The sequence below is a fragment of the Mytilus californianus genome, unplaced genomic scaffold, assembly GCF_021869535.1.
Source record: "Mytilus californianus isolate M0D057914Y unplaced genomic scaffold, xbMytCali1.0.p SCAF_1, whole genome shotgun sequence".
NCBI classification, from domain to species: Eukaryota; Metazoa; Mollusca; class Bivalvia; order Mytilida; family Mytilidae; genus Mytilus; species Mytilus californianus.
In genome coordinates, this window is record NW_026262581.1 from 104,381,022 (window position 1) to 104,398,229 (window position 17,208).

Below are 17,208 nucleotides of genomic sequence, written 5' to 3' on the forward strand. Positions count from 1 at the left end.
TTTTCCATTATTCTTCTACTTTTAGTAGTTTTATATTGTTAAATAGATTTTAGAATATGTGAATTATGATTTTTTAAAACGGTTTTTAAAACTTACAATAGTGCTTTTCCCTATGATTTACATTTATTCACCAGCAAGTGTTTTCGTTTTTTCATTACGGCACCAAAACAGAGATGCCACCTGCCACCAGTTTGTTTGTTAATGGATTAGATACTGAGATGATTTTTTTTTGTTAAAACAATTGTTTACGCCACTGGTTTAAGCATTACAGATTTAGTGTGAGGCTAAATTTTGAACTTGCAGTCATCATTTTTTTCACAATTTTTAGTTTTAAAGTACTATTTTGTATGTTCACATATTTGTTTTTATGTATGCAGTAATATTTCGGTGACTTGAATATTTAGTTTTAGTTGTCAGCTCATATTAAATGTATTAAGCCTTAAAAGTTTGTGTTTTATTGTTTTTATAAACCAAAACTACAATTATTACATATAATGATAATAATGAAAAAAAAAATGTTTTTTACTTAGCTTTTACTTGTCGCTCTATAAGAAAGTGAATTAGATATATAAAGTTTGTAACCAAACTCTTACGTGTGGTAACCAGCCCTCCTGTAACTGGTCAATTCAAAAAATATTTACCGAGACCTATTTAAACATAAGTGTTATACTGCAATCAATATTATACCGATTAAACAGAATGTTTCGGCAGTAATGCATATTTTACTTTCACAAACAAGATCTTGTTAAGTCATATCAAATAGTGCTTTGTAATATATTAGCAAATAAATCTGCAGCTATGTATCTAAACTCTTCGTCAATGATACAAGACTTTTGTGTTGTTTAAAGACCTTCAAGTCAAACACTTTTGTCTTTCATTATTATTCCTTTTCAGTTATTCAGTTATTCTTGTTCAATCTTCAATTTCGTTATACATTTTGTTTTACATGTATGTCAGCTTCAGTGTTTTTTTAATTTCTTAAACATTTTTGGGATGTTAAAGGCATGTTTATTTTGTTCATAAAAGCCTTGAAATGTACTCTGACAAATTAAAGTCTCTAACGTATACACGCAATGTTCCATTGACCAACATCGGTTGTACGTGTTTTCCATTATAACATTTCTTTTTTTCGACAAGTTTACAAAAGTCACTTGTAATTTGTAACTGTTAATATTTTGAAATAAGAAAGGTGTTATTCACTAACAAATCTACCCTTGTATCTAAAGCAAGAAAATCGTCCCTTAATTATTACTTTTATCAATGTATTCAAAAATTCCGTTCTGTCATTATACAGTTTTTTGTCACCCAGTATATGGGCGTGGTCAATAAACGCCTTGTAAATGAAAAGTTTTGTTGAAAATTATTACATTATTTTTAATATAAACTCTGACATGCATCATATTACTGAAATTATTTGAACAGTTCCAATGCCAAATATAAAAACGGGAAACAATTTAATAATAAAATGTAAATAATTGTTTAAATTTGACCATATTTAAATGTTGAAATCTGAGCTTTAGTCTTTTTTTATTCTTAAATATTTGCAGTTTCTTAAAAGTCATAATTATTTCCATTGACAAACTGACACTATTTTGATTCTTCTAGTGATGTTTGTCATACATGGGTCCTGTATGATTTGTTATTATAAATGAAGGCAGTATTTTTGGTTTCTACTCGTATAATTATATAAACTGCATTTCTTTTGTGCATTATTTTTATATTTCCTTTCTGCGTCAGTCCTCTTCAGTTTTTATTCCGTGTATCATTTTGACATTTTCCCATGGGTTTTTGCTATTTTTGCAACAATAAGTAATAATTTTAATATGTACTTACATTATAACAAAGAAATCCGAATGTCATTCTTCCAAAATATTTCTAACTCATATTTTCCCATCACCATACATGTATGTACAGTCATTGAAAGCAGAAGCTGTTGTTAATTTGCTTGTCATGTTATCATTTTAACTTATAATAGATCTGTTAAGAGAACAAATTTTAATATCAGAATAAAAGACAAACCATGAACAATGCAAATAGTTTTGTCGAAAACGCTGCATTTTGCTTTTCAATTTCAAGCCAAATTCGTTAAATATTAAAATACGAGAGGTGGTTTGAAGCTTTGATGAACTTGAGTTAGATAGAATATGAAATCTTTGAAACGACGAAAAAAGTGGTTTATTCATCAGTCAAAAAGTCTTTTTACTTACAGATGTTTGTCAGTCGCGAATCCTCGGTTGTTTTGAGCATATGTCTAGTGTTTTGTTTATTATAACATTACATATATGTTTGATAGGAATTTCATCATTCCGGTTGGCATCAAACAATCACGAGATGTTTTAAAGGGTGCTTTATGTCCCAATAACTCGGAACATCCATGACTGCATGCACGAGCTCTCCTTGACAGCACTACAACAATGCGTGGGGATACTGAAAAAAACCCAATGAAAACGCGTTTTTTCTTCATAATTTTCAGGTTTAAGCATTTAAAAAAGTAGTTATTTGAAGTGAATGTTTTGGTAGTGTTATAGGAACATTGCGCGCGCACAGTCAGCGCTTGTACGCCCCAATAAAATCACAAAATAAAACATTCAAAACTTAAGTAATAGTCCCATGTCGTTAAAAATGTGATTCGCTGGTGTTTGATCCCAGAATTCAAATCAATTGTACAATTGGTTATGGAGTATTGTTTCGAATAAGCTTACTACGACCATTTCGCCAAATATGAGGTGAATTTACATGAAACATTATATATAAAGGACCACAAGTGCATGACATAGCTGTTCTTCTAATCTATACTGAAAACTGTCAAGTAAATTTTAAAAAAAAATTTCACTTGAAGCAATTGCATGTAGTATTATTAGTGCAAGTTCTACAAAAATAGTTGCAACACCTGTGAAGTCAAGGTATAAGCTATACTCCATGTGCAACCCCTTGCACTGGTAAATTATTGAGACTATGTATATAATTTGTAGAAACTATAAGTGTTTCAAGTATTCTACCCTCCACGCCTCTTCTCATACGAATAACTCTTAATGCAAGTCTAATGTTTGCATGTATTCCTGTACAAAGTTATTCGATTGAAATGGATACAATGAAGAATAATCTTGTAGCGTTTTGGACTGATTTCAACACGTTTATCTCTTATGTCGTAAGTGAAATCAGTGTCAATCTAATTGCACAAGTATCAATCAAGATTTTTATTAATAATTGAGATGACAATAATCTTTTTGAAGAGCATATTGTATATGTTATCAATGAAAATGTCTCTTTCAAATTACAATATAGATGATTATGAACGAAGTATCCTGAGTTAAAGTAAGTGTGCTTAATGTTTGAATAGTCTAAGCTTTCTTATCATTCTAGTGCAAAAATATTTGAGAAGATACTTTTGTAAATGTTTAATTAATTTGATTATTTTCTTTATAACAATACATAATAGCGTGAGAATGCATGCTGTAAGGTTTGAAGTCAAACAATCCATCGTTTAACTCACAACAAACAATCGCCAAATGCATTGAGTTGATTAGTTGATTATCTATAGGCCAGGTGTTTTGTTCGTTCTCAACATAAGTATGTTTTCGCTCAAGTCTGCAGTTAATAAATATAAATTATGTTGTTTTCAATTGCCTTCATGCATTTGACTATATTTGTCCCAGATAAACCAGCCTTTGGCTGAAAGCCATATGGTCTTATTGAATGGCATAATTATTTTATTGAATAAGAATTTCTAAAAGATTTTCATATTAACTCTGTATAAATTGAACAATTAATAACATTTTCTAGATTTTATTTATAGAAATAAAATTGTTATTACACTAAGAGAGAAGTTAATCAATTAGTAGTTACATGAATAAAACGTCAGTTATTTTTTTTAATAAATATTGGAATAATGTTACACGAGAAAATCTAATTTCTACATAATTTGTTTGTGTTACTATTCATAATAGTGTCACATTTTCCCCAAAGCAATTGTGTACTAAACAAAATAAATTAGTGGGACGATGTTTCTCTCTGGTTTTATCGACCAGGCGCGCAGAGTCGCCAAGCAAAGTTCAGCCAATCAAATGATGTTGAACACAGAAGCTGTAATTAATGTTGCAATCAACGTATGGTACGTTATGTTTCCTGCTATCAATCTAGTATTAATTAGCTGCCTAGTTTTAAAGGGACATTTCTGAGGGAATTTTGAATAGATGTGACCGTTGGTCGACTCGGGTCGAGTAATGAAGCATGGTAATATCGGTCTGGTAACGATTTGAAGAGTATTCTCGGATAACCCTCTGTCATTTACAGCATCGGTTAGTTTCTCATTCGGAAATTGTATTTGCTTTATTGAAATATGTAATCGCTCATGCAAAAGAATCCTTTCTTTGCAAATGAATATACAAATAAGATAAGTTTCCGGACGCTTGATAATTATGTTTTCTTGCGTTATTTTTAGCAAACGGAAATGATATATTATTCTGTTTATTTGTTGATTGAAGTTTTACTTACAATTTAATGACTTTATTTGTCAACTGAATCTGAGTTAACGTCTTCTTTCAAATAGGAAAACCAGAAAACATTAAGTAAGTTGCCTAGCAACATACTTTTTGTAGGATTAAACTTGAATTAGTAAATATTGCTTCATCGCTTAATCTTTAAGTAACGAATTTTCTTAGGAAAAGATTTCAAAAGGTGCTAGGAGAGCAAATCATATTTTTGTTAAAATAAGAGAACACATTTTGAATGTGTATTAATGTTAACCCACGTTTCTTAGATGAATTTAACTTATACAATCCCATAGTGCAATAATATTGTCAAGCCTTCATGAATTTGTATTTTGGACGGAAAAGGTATAATAGGATTACGGAATAGGTTCACTTTCCCACTGGAAGTCATCAGAAAAAAATCTTTGAATCTTTTCCATAATACACAGTCATGTGTGTACTTGGACCTTATGACAATATGATATCTTATTTTCTAAACCTTAATCTTAAAGATATCTCAAAACTGCCATTTATGAGTATTTTTTGTTTTGATAAATGGTGACATTTCAACCTTTAGCCAAACTTTTTATCCATGGAATATCTTGGATAAAACTCGATTTTTTTTAAAAGATAGACTCTTTTTTATTCTTAACCATTGTCTTTGATTTTCATATAGAAATCGACATGGCTTTAAAGCGAACCGTGAAGATGGCACAGAAATGAGATTTGATGTAATCAGTCATTTCAACATTACTGTTCGCCCAACATAGAATCAAGATAACAGGAGACTGTATTCGCAAAAGTAGAAATGCCCCCACCCCCGGAAATAAAACTAAATTTATTTGTATACCTGTTATCTGAACAATAGTTAGCTTATTGCAGGAAAAAAGTGTATTAGAAATCTTGCTTTTTAATTATTTCGTAACAGTTGCAATGTTAACCAGTCATAGTCAATTGATAGGACTATCATCTTATATGGGTAAAATATCACCATAATAATACACAGTACCAAACAGTCACTCGTTTACACTGTTTCTAAGTGTTTGAGTAGTATAATAACATGATGATTTCTAAAAATGAACAGTTAAATTATAAACACAATTAATCGAACGAACAAATATTGGCGTTGTCATTTTATTGCGACATTGATTGATTTTTATTTCATAGATTTTGTGCCATTTTGCAATAAATAAATACATTCTGACAAGATGTTAGAAGAGCTTTGTTCTCTGGCCTCTAAAAGTTAACGTCGTGTTTACATTCCCTAATTTTGTTATAAGATGTAGAGTGTTTTTCTATATATTAAGTTACAAAAATTACACCCTTCAAATTTGTCTGTGTCGGTACGCACGACTAACAGATTGTTAAAAATAAGTAAAAAACCGAAGGCAAGATCGTGCAACAGAAGGCTGACAAATATTGTAAACATTTTATCTAAAGGACATCGGCTTCGTAAATAATTAGACGTTTAAGAAAAAAGAACTAACCAATTTTAAAATACACAATTAACTTTATAAAATACAATAATAAGGATAGCAAACCAAAATTTTAAATTTTATTCAGTCACCAAAAGGACTAATACAAAAGAGGTAGGATTCTAAAGTCAAACTATCGTTCAAATGACGGAGTCTCTTAAAGAGAATAGTCATCATTGTTAAAACTAGATGCTTTTTGAATTTTGTTTGGTTATCGTCCATTGTCAATTAGCTTTTGCATATTCAGGACGAAAACAAGTTACTGAATAATCAATTGATACAATCACAAAAGTAAAAATTCTAAAAGTGATTGAAATGGAAGATCAGACTGCCATTGAAAAAGAAGTTCGTATGAAGTAGGGTCAGAAAAGTTTTGTTGCGACATTTTGTAAACGAACCTGTCCATAAACATTTCTACGGTTTTTGCAAGTAGAGAGCATTAGAACTTTTAAAACGGGACGCAGATTTAACTTCTACAATCAGAATGACCATTACTGCTCGTTTATAAATCCCTCGATACCATACTATCGGCACCAGTTAGTGGCCGTCAAAATGTTGCATTTAGGAATGCAATGTGCAACTCGAACAGACAGCAAAGTGATGATAGCTGCTCACGTGTCGAGATTAATAGTAGTTCATGTAAAATTATTCTTCGGTCTCCTACTGAATTGAACACATCTGTCTACAAAACTGAGGGTTAGACGATTTACTGGATAATAAGAATCTTTTACCGGTGACAGTGCAATCCAGAATAGCTATGTTTAAGGTTTCCATCTTTTCATTTTTAGCCCAGTCGGAATCGATTACTCTTAACTGTCTTCGCATTAATGTCTTACTCGATCAATGATATTTGTTTTATGTAGTTTCATAGTCGCTTTAAATACTAGTAATATTCTAAAAAGCCACAGTTGTACTCTCTTTTTTTTTATGACGGCATGCATGTATGTCTAAGATGCTGTTTCTTTTTCTCAACAACAATGGCAATTACTTTTCTTCCTCTTTTACAGAAAGAAAGTCGTGTAATTTTTTAGCACTTGTATGTGTGTGAAATGATGCAAATTGCACCTAAAAACAGTCATTCTAAATTTCTGGTATTAAATATATTGCGCATATTGTTCTCTTGAAAATGTTTGGTCCCTTCTAGAACCCTTTAAAGTATTAAATGGATTTTAAAGACTTTTATACCAAAGGAGGGTAGCAGTAAAAACATTAAGACAAAGGAAGACAGACAAAATCATAGCAAGAAGATAAATAAAAAAATAGTTTTTTTAAATCAAAAGGTTCACAACCCTCCACACAGGAAACCAGAAACTTGAACTCGACAAAACACAGATGAATTAGGTTCCCCCGTATAAGGCTAATATCTTCTGTTCCACGATCGGCGACCGAATATCTGAAAACTGCAAGAGTTGTGTAACGTACTTGGGTTTATCTTGGAGGTTCTCCATGTCACATCCAAAGGCTACTCAGAGCTAAGTTAAGGAAAAACATGTATGGTCATCTGAATCTGTTTAGTCCTGCAGTTAGAAACTAGCTCATGAGGCATTCGTTTGGCTGTGCAAGATAATATTTGATTAATACGTCACGTATGTTCTGTAATTTGGAATATGACAGTTGTTTTCCTTTCGTTTGATGTGTTTGAGCTTTTGATTTTGCCATTTGATAAAGGACTTTCCGTTTTGAATTTTCCTTGGAGTTATGTAAAAATGTTAACAATTAATCTAAATAAACGAAATGAAGCATGGCAAATGTAAAACAATGACAATCGGGCTAATTATATTGGGAGAATATATTACGCTAGTATTGTATGCGGAATACTTGCTCATTTTTTCATGAATGGGATTTAGAAAGTCTTCGCTGTATTTTGGGGGAATCAAATGATTGCAACTGATTAATCAATATTCATGATACGCCTTAAACCACTTTTCAGCAGTATTTTTAAATTAATTCTAGCAGGACAACCCAGATAAGCAGGGTACCAAGAAACGGTATCCAAATTCTCCTGAATGGTGTTGAAAAAAGATTTCACTGCTTTTGTGTACTCAAATACATGTGAATATAAAAAAATAATTGAGCAGGTAAATTGGGATGAATATCACATAACATATATGGGAAAAAATACTGAAAGAAGGCTTTTTCTTTAAAATCTTCTATTATATCAAGTTAGACCTAACGGTTACCATATAGTCACTAAATTTTTATCAGGTGAGCGATTCGGTGTGAATGGAGTTCATTTTTCTTGTTGTCTTTTCTATAAAAAAAAATAAAAAAACCCATCATTGACATCATTTCTAGATTATGTAATACATGAGAATGACTAAAAAAGACGGATACAATGTTCTTTTTGAGTGAACAAATTATTAGTATCCTCCTCAAATAGCAAATACTATACACTAAATTTGAATGAACAATAGTAAAGAAGTCTTATTTGTTGATCATTAAAGTACATTGCAGAAACAAAAAATCAAATTTTAAAGTCTAGTCTAACATCTACTGTAGACCTAACCCACTACCTCTCGCATTGCATCGAGCATTCTATCACGAGATCTCAGATGTTTTTCATATAAATCATGTTAAAGTAAATAACAACAGAACGAAATCTTTCAAAAAGCTGGTCATGGGGTATGTTGTATCCACGCGGACGAAAACGAAGATTAGATCAAGCTTTCTAAACGGGAATTATACCTGATGAAAAAGTTTGTATTCCGCCTTTTTCCTTTATATACATTCTGTACATTGCAAAAAATCGATTTAGCAATTACAAACACAAAATCCATTTATCACACCTTCATTCGAGGCCCTTGCTTTATTTCGAACAACGGGAAACACCCGAAGGATTTGTTTCTTTATTAGTCTGCACTTTTGTGAAATGATATGGAATTATGTTATTTTTACGTATTTCTATTAAGAAACAGTATGATAAGGTATTATGAGTTTGATAACATACGAGAAACATTAGAATCTAAAAAATATGAAATATTAGAACAACCGTGCAAGTCTGTAACATTAGATAGAAATCGTCTTTTATCTTTAATAAGTAATTATTTTTGTAATTTTCTTCCAGGGCTGGAAAGTGCTGTTTCTTTATAATATTACTTTTCATAAACAAAAGTGTCTCATTTTTCGTCAAAGATGATAGTTACACGTAAGTCTGTTGTTAAGATTCCAACAGTGTACAATTGTATTTAACGAATCAATAATCACAATGTATGAACGTCTTGCTTCTGAAAAACAAGTATTCTCCGTTAATTGATGCTATATTGTAATTACGTTAAGTAATTCTGTTGATGAAAAAAGGCGTTCAAATAAAAAAATAAGGCATATTTATTCGGAACAACAACAATTTAAAATTTGAAATATTTTCATCTAAAATGCAAATTTGTTCTCTTTCCTCATGTTATTTTGATTGGAAGCATCGACTTTGACTATTTAGATTGGTTATTACGTGGAGGACAGTTTTTTATTGGTGGAGGAAGCCGGAGTGTTTGGATGGAACCATCGACCTCCTGTAAGAAAACTAGCAATCCTAGTCAATTAAGATTGGAGTCAAACGCACCTGCCATGCACGTGCGGGGTTCGAACTCACAACTTAAACTTGACAGGCTAGTGATACAGTTATTACTTTTTTTCTTTCTAGAATATATATACTACTTAGGCAATTTAGAAGAAGTATTTATATATGAGACAAGTTTTACCAATACTATCATTAATACTGGCAATAAGAGTAACTCCTGAATTTGACGGTTATTTTAAAAAGGTTTTGAAGAAACACCTAATATTGTTGAAAAATGAAGTGCTAGTAGTTTTGTCTGTCGTTCTAATTCAAAATAAACTGTCTACGTATTTTCTTGGAACCACATTTGACAATCTTACAATGCAGTCGCTCAACGATTGTTGAAGAAAATATGTCTCCCGATCAAAAATATAATTCTTTTTTTTTGTTACTTAGTTTATGACTTAACTGCCTCCACATTACACAAGAAAGCACTATTTAATAGACATAGAATGATGATTTACCTATGTTAACTACCCAGATTTTTCTAAATATATAAATGAAATATACCAATTTCACCCGCGTATAGCAATACTAAGCAATACTAAAATTCAATATACTTGTGGTGAACTTATATGATATTACCAAAATCTGAAATATCTGAGCATAAAAATGAAAAGTCAGTTGAAGTTGAAGTTAATTTTTTAAAAACAACACACTTCTTTGTATATATTTCGATTTCAGTCTTGATCAGCAGCTTTTCACTTTTCAGACAATTCAGTATTTATAGTTTGAACAAGCAAATAAAAAACAATAAACAGACTATTCCGCAAGTGAATTGTTTGGATAGTACTGATTTTACCGCAGTGTATACGTCTTAAAGAATGAACATAATTAACTAATTCTTTTTCAGTCATTTAAGATAGGTTTAGATTAAATTAAGAATTTTGATTTAACTATGTTTTTGTGGAGAGTGAGCTGCTGTTTATGGGGAAGCTACTGAACTAAAGATTCCTTAAGTTTAAGCTGACTTCAACACTTCGAAAGTTTTCAGATAGCCAGAATGACAATTAAGAAATATTTGTGCCACAGATGACAACAACTAGGTTTCATTATTATAGTCACAATTCAATCTTCCTTTCCCTTTATACTTATCACCTTTATACTTATCACCTTTATACTTATCACCTTTATACTTATCACCTTTATACTTATCACCGCCATACTTATCACCTTTATACTTATCACCTTTATACTTATCACCGCCGTATTAACAACGGATTTGTAAACGTCAAAAAATAACACTAAAGTTGCCACTAGTAAATAAAAAAGCTCAATTACCAGGTTCGATTTGCTCATTTTATGAGTTTATATATAAGTGTGTGTGTGTGTGTAAATACGTGTATATGTGTGTGTGTTTTAAAGTTGTATCGTTTACGTTTGATTTGTTTACGATGTAGTTGCCTGTCCTTCGTTAAGATAATTTATTTCCTACTTGTTGATGATATTTCGTTTAAAATACAATTGTGTTCCAATATGTAATGATTGATGTATAGCAGTCTTTTTTGTATTAAGAGATACGGCTTGTCAATGAAAAGTAAAAAAGGTATGCTCTATTACAAATTTTCTTCATCAAATTTTCACTTTATTTAATATCAAAAACTATTTAACTTTATGTGACGATTACACAATGTATCCATGTATCTATACATTGAACTCTACTTTTGTACTATGAAGCATGAATGATTAACATGCCAAGATGAACTGGTGTGACTTTTCGATTAAATGTTGTTTCTAATGGTAATTATGCAAAGTTAACTTTTTCTTAAATGGCTTGAAAATGTTTAAATATCTATTTATTAAATCAATTTGTAAAAGTAGTTATTCTTCGCTCTAACTAAAAGCAATTGTACAAAAAATAATAAATTAAAGACACTATATCGCATGTAGAAATCAGGCGAATGATTATGGTATAGAAAACGAACATTTAATATTACTATTTTTTTTATTTTTCTATTAATTGACGTCACATAATTGTAAAAGAAAAGTAAAAAACACTGTTAATGCAAGTGTTAGAATTTTCACACCTGTTACAACTTCCTCTCTGTGGTTTTATGAGTCTGTGAAATTGGGCTTCGTAAATTTACAGAAGCCCATGGTTTTTGTACTTGTCCTGATAATACCATGAACGTGTCGGGTAAATCTACCTGATAATACCCTGAACGTGTCGGGTAAATCTACCTGATAATACCCTGAACGTGTCGGGTAAATCTACCTGATAATACCCTGAACGTGTCGGGTAAATCTACCTGATAATACCCTGAACGTGTGGGTAAATCTACCTGATAATACCCTGAACGTGTCGGGTAAATCTACCTGATAATACCCTGAACGTGTCGGGTAAATCTACCTGATAATACCCTGAACGTGTCGGGTAAATCTACCTGATGAATACCCTGAACGTGTCGGGTAAATCTACCTGATGAATACCCTGAACGTGTCGGGTAAATCTACCTGATAATACCCTGAACGTGTCGGGTAAATCTACCTGATAATACCCTGAACGTGTCGGGTAAATCTACCTGATAATACCCTGAACGTGTCGGGTAAATCTACCTGATAATACCCTGAACGTGTCGGGTAAATCTACCTGATAATATCCTGAACGTGTCGGGTAAATCTACATGATAATACCCTGAACGTGTCGGGTAAATCTATGCACATTTGACGTTTTTCGTTACGAGAGAAGATGACAATATCTATAAGATAAATTAGCAAACCTGTTTTAAGACTTTGATCTTTCTAAATAAAATCTGATCATAGATTATTTAAAGTCTGAAAAGGGACTAAATGCTCCTGTTTTTTGTCCAGTACAAATCTATTCTTGACACTGCACAAGATTCTTGCTTACATATTGAATATGGCGTTGCTATATGAACTATATACCCCGAAGTACAGTCCCCGATTAATCATTGTAAGGCGACGTGATTTCATATCAGCATGTCAAGTACTCTGAGCTTACTTCAGTTAAGAATTGAATGCTTCATTTTGTAATTTTATTGAGGTGAACAAGCGTTGACCGAAGCACATTTTGTATGAAGCGCTTTTACAGCCCTATTCAATTCTTATAATTACATTTATACGCTATAACTGAAATAACGAGTTATATCAAGCTTTTCTATTGTTTTTCTATGCATTGTAGTTACGTTATCATGAGAAGTACGTGCAGTCATGATTGTTAAATTTCATAAAAATACAATTTGAAATTGAATGCCTCGCGAATGCTTACAGCCAATCTAAAGTACGGATATTTATGAAACATACGTGTAACTGTAATTATAAGTTAATAACATTCTTTGATCTGGTATTGTTTATTTTTCTTTACCTTTTTCTATGTTTTTTATTTATCATACCAGTATTATAGAGTTAAATGTCTCAGACATCAGTTTAACTCAGCCATATGTTATGTGATTTTCCAAGCCGAGAATCTCCTTAGTTGCCTTACAGTTTTTTTCATTTTTTTTATCAATTTGGGAAATTTTGTGTTGATGGCAGATCTTTCATAGTTTGTATTTTTTTTAACTTTTGTGAAATCGGGGCATATATTCATATATTCTAGTATATGGCACGTGTCTATTAGTAAAGATCGTATGTTCTTGACTTATTTCACACATCCTTTTTATTCACAGTTGTAATGTTTATGCCCTTTGGGGCCCATAATTGGAAATAAAATATTCTTCTTCTTCATACTTAATAAATGCATCCGACGACTTTCTCTAAATTAACTGCATAGGGAAAACTAAGAACCAGATGATGCAATAATACACAAGGAGGTATAACCATACGATATCTTAATAACAGCTTAATCCGTATAAAGTCAATTGTGCCTTTTGAGAAAGGAAACCAAAGCCAAACCGTAGTATACATGAAAATGATAGTCTTTCGGAGTACCAATTCATTAACATCGACCTCGGTTCTTTGGTAGTAAAACAAAATCAAATTTATTGCGTGCGAAGAAAAACTTTATTAAAAATTCCTATCAAGTCAATGCTTAGACAGCAGAGTATATGTATATATAAATACGTGGTAAACAATAACATAACGGGACTTAATATAGTTGTACAAAGGAGGAAGACGATACAAATAGGACAAAACCAGAACCTAGAAGATAAGCAGACAATATGTTCAAAAGAAAAATACAAATAGACGAATACAAAATACTCCACAAAAAAAAGACGATTAAGAAAACAAGTTACACCTGCGCTAGACTGAGGTTTCTCTTAAACCGTTGATCAGATTATTTTATGAAATCTATGGCGAGTACAGTAACTGGTAGTTTAGTGCTAGAAAGCACGATTTCCTTTTTCATAAAACAAAGAAATTTGAACTCGCTTTTAATTGCGAACATGTTACGGTATTATATGGTATTGTTCATCATTTTGCTGTTCCTTTTTTCTGAAATTTCTTTGCTAACTCTATTCATAAGCAACTAATCCTTGAAAGATATATATTAAATGCCACTAATGGGTGATGCAAGCTTTTGCACTATGAAAAGCAACAAGTGGTCATGTGATGATTGCATATTGTATCACTTTTTTTAATTTATCATAACTTTCGAATTTTTCTTGTGTTCGTTTATTTTCTCTGTTCACTCCTTTCTTAAAAACCTGTCATTTCATTAGTTCTCGTCAGGAATAAGCTTGTAATATTCGCCACTGTATGACAATAACCATCGATAAATCAGTTCGTCATAAATGCCTGTATCTTCAGTAAAGATATACATTTCCTAAACTTATTTGTAAATTAAAACTGAAACAAATTATTGCTTGACGAACCCGTTTTTGGACTGAATTTCAGACGTTATACCATTCCATGGTACATATTAACGCTGCTTATTTGAGAATTAATCCCATTGATTTGCGTGCATACAGGACAGATGTTATTTAAAGTGACATGTTTACCCCACATCTCTTTGTATTCTTATCATTTAAAGGTTGTGAGTATGAATTACAAATTGTGCTAATTGTTACATAACTGTTTAGTCTTAGACGTAATATAGAGTTATTTGAATGTTTTTCTTCGTGTAGAAAGTTATAACTGAACATATTTTTGCTGAACATGATAGTGCAACAGTACACTTTTGGTGTAAACAATGATTCCTTGGGATATGATAAATCATGTTGTAGAAAATAAATCATAAAAATGTCATGGATAATAAGAACTTTGGACAATTTAAAATTTAATGTCACATAAAGAGATAAAATTTCAAGGTGATAATTCGCCATTAAGCAAAATAAAAAAGAACACTTCCCTTTCCAATGATATAATTTCTCCGATGCCAGTCTATACTTGAAACATTAATCTTAAAATTTCACCATCCCCGCAGCTTGTAGTTGAATTGTTTCCAAATTGTATCAAGTGAAAAGGTATCATGTTTTATGTGAAAATAGTTACACTATATTGTGTACTTCTTAAATATAATAAAGGAGCATGATTCGTAATAAATTTGACAGGTTTTATTAAATTCACTATAACAATACTGTATTCGGTTTCAATCATAAGCTTTCAACAAAAACACACATTAAACTGAAACTAAATGTCTGCATCAATGTATATAAAAATAATAATAATGAAATAAAACCATTCATCGTATATGATACAAATAATAAAGTAGAATGTGTTGACGTATATAAATTTATTGTTATCTATTTATCTATTTCCGTTAATCAATTTTTGTACAAATGAATTACGACAAAAAGCTTCTTATCAGCTTTTTTAAGTTTCTATGTGTAACTTACCATATTTAGAAAATAACAAAAATTTAAAACAAAAACCTTCCTTTTACAGAATGCGTTCGTTTCCTGTCAGATTTTAATTTATGATGTATTTAAGTGTTTAAATCATTTATTATTTGCATGTTTGTAGATATATTTTTTGTAAAAAGTAAATTTCCTCTTTGCTTGAATAGTCCATATGTTACTGCATATCATCTGCCCATTTTTGTGGGACATTTAACTGATTTATTTGAGTTGACTGGATGGTATGTTCTTTCACCCTGGAGCCACTCTACTTCAACACGAAAGGAAACAGTAATAACAGGCCATAAAATACTTTACTCGTGCGCCCTGTAAAAACAAATTGAAATTATACTTGTTATCAATTTTTAAAACGCATTATGATTTTAACATCATTTACTAAATCACAAACTTGTAAACATTTTATGCTTAAAGCGCATCTTTGACGTTGATCATGATGGATTCAAAATGACAAGCAAAGAATAAAACGCACTTCCTTCCAAGTTTGATTCCACATGACGTGATTTTTTGATTGGTCGATTTCATGGTTAATATTCTGGTAATAATTTAAGTCTTTGTTTTGTTTCTTTAACCATTTTTTTCTCACATATTTCTCATTTTCCCGGGATTTGTCTAAACTGAAATGAAATATGCAATTTTTGTTAATATGCATTGTGAAGAACTCTATTGAGTTATATTGATCAGTTTTTAAATGTTTTAAATTTGTTCTGATTTAAGCATTGGATTTTTAAAGTGATATTACAGTTATAATCATCCTAGTTTTGACCACCATTTAATAACAGAGAGCAGAAAATATACAGACATCATACTATAGTTAGACATAATATTTCATTACAAAGTCTTCCTTTCTTATTTCTTTGTATGTAAATGCTTCGGATGTTCAAAAGCAGCAACATTTCAAAAAACAAGGCGCAATAATCATGTATTGAATTGAACAATTAATTATGTAATTTAATATTTGCACTTTATGCAGCGATTAGGATATTATTTGTTCTTTAAAACAGAGTTGGCTATGTTTTGGTATTTACTGTACATGTGAATTTAAGTTATGGGCAATCGCAAGAATTTCGATATGTGTAACATTAAACATATGGTATCAGGTCTAGTGATCAAAACAGCAGCTGAGTAAGTTAGCTACGAATAAGATACATGTATACAAATGTCGTTGTTTTATGCTCCGTAATGATCTGATGAGTCCAGCCTTTCCCAACTAATTTTTACATATTGTTCTAATGTTGTGCAGTTACACCAATGTCGCTCACAAACATGCCCAGTTAACCCCGCCACATTCCTTCTGTGTCTGTCTCGTTAAGAGCCCCTGTACTTTAGTTGTTGTTGTTGGTTGCTAGTTGTAATATTTTTCTCCCGTTTATCGGTTTTAGTATAAATCACACCATTGGTTTTCCCTTTTGATTTGTTTCACGTTGTATCATCCCGGGCCCTTTTACAGCTTACTATATACGGTATGGGATTAATTTATTGTTGAAGGACAGTTACCTGTAGGTCACGTTTACATCCTCGTCCTTTGGTCTTTGGTGTATAATTGTCTCATTGGCAATTATACCACATCTCCTTATTTTTATATAGATAAACGATTAACTTCCCACTTTTCAATTTTTTTGTTATTTAAAAAATTTGAAAAGGGGCAAAAAAAACTGTTACCCCTCTTCTGCAGATTAAAAAAATACTGTTACCTCTCTTCTGCAGATTAATAACACGCTTCCGAATTTCTAATTATGTCTTCCTCATTTGGGAACACTAAATAGCTTACTTAAATTAGATATGAGCCATGCTTAAAACTTAATCGTTTGCGATGCAATTTATTGTCTATTAAACGTATCAGTAAGGTGTAGGCCAATGAGATTTTTTATTTTAGACTTTAAAACTGTTTCCCCTAAAAAAAATATTTATATATTCTATGATATTGAATATATATAAATTGCCAACAAAAGTTA

The 17,208-nt window shown here is 31.2% G+C and overlaps 1 protein-coding gene across 1 annotated transcript in view; it reads right to left on the minus strand.

Annotated features, from left to right (window-relative positions):
* Positions 1-17,208, minus strand: part of LOC127728700 (putative leucine-rich repeat-containing protein DDB_G0290503) — a 99,008-nt gene that overhangs the window by 61,770 nt on the left and 20,030 nt on the right. The gene's annotated exons all lie outside the window — the stretch shown is intronic.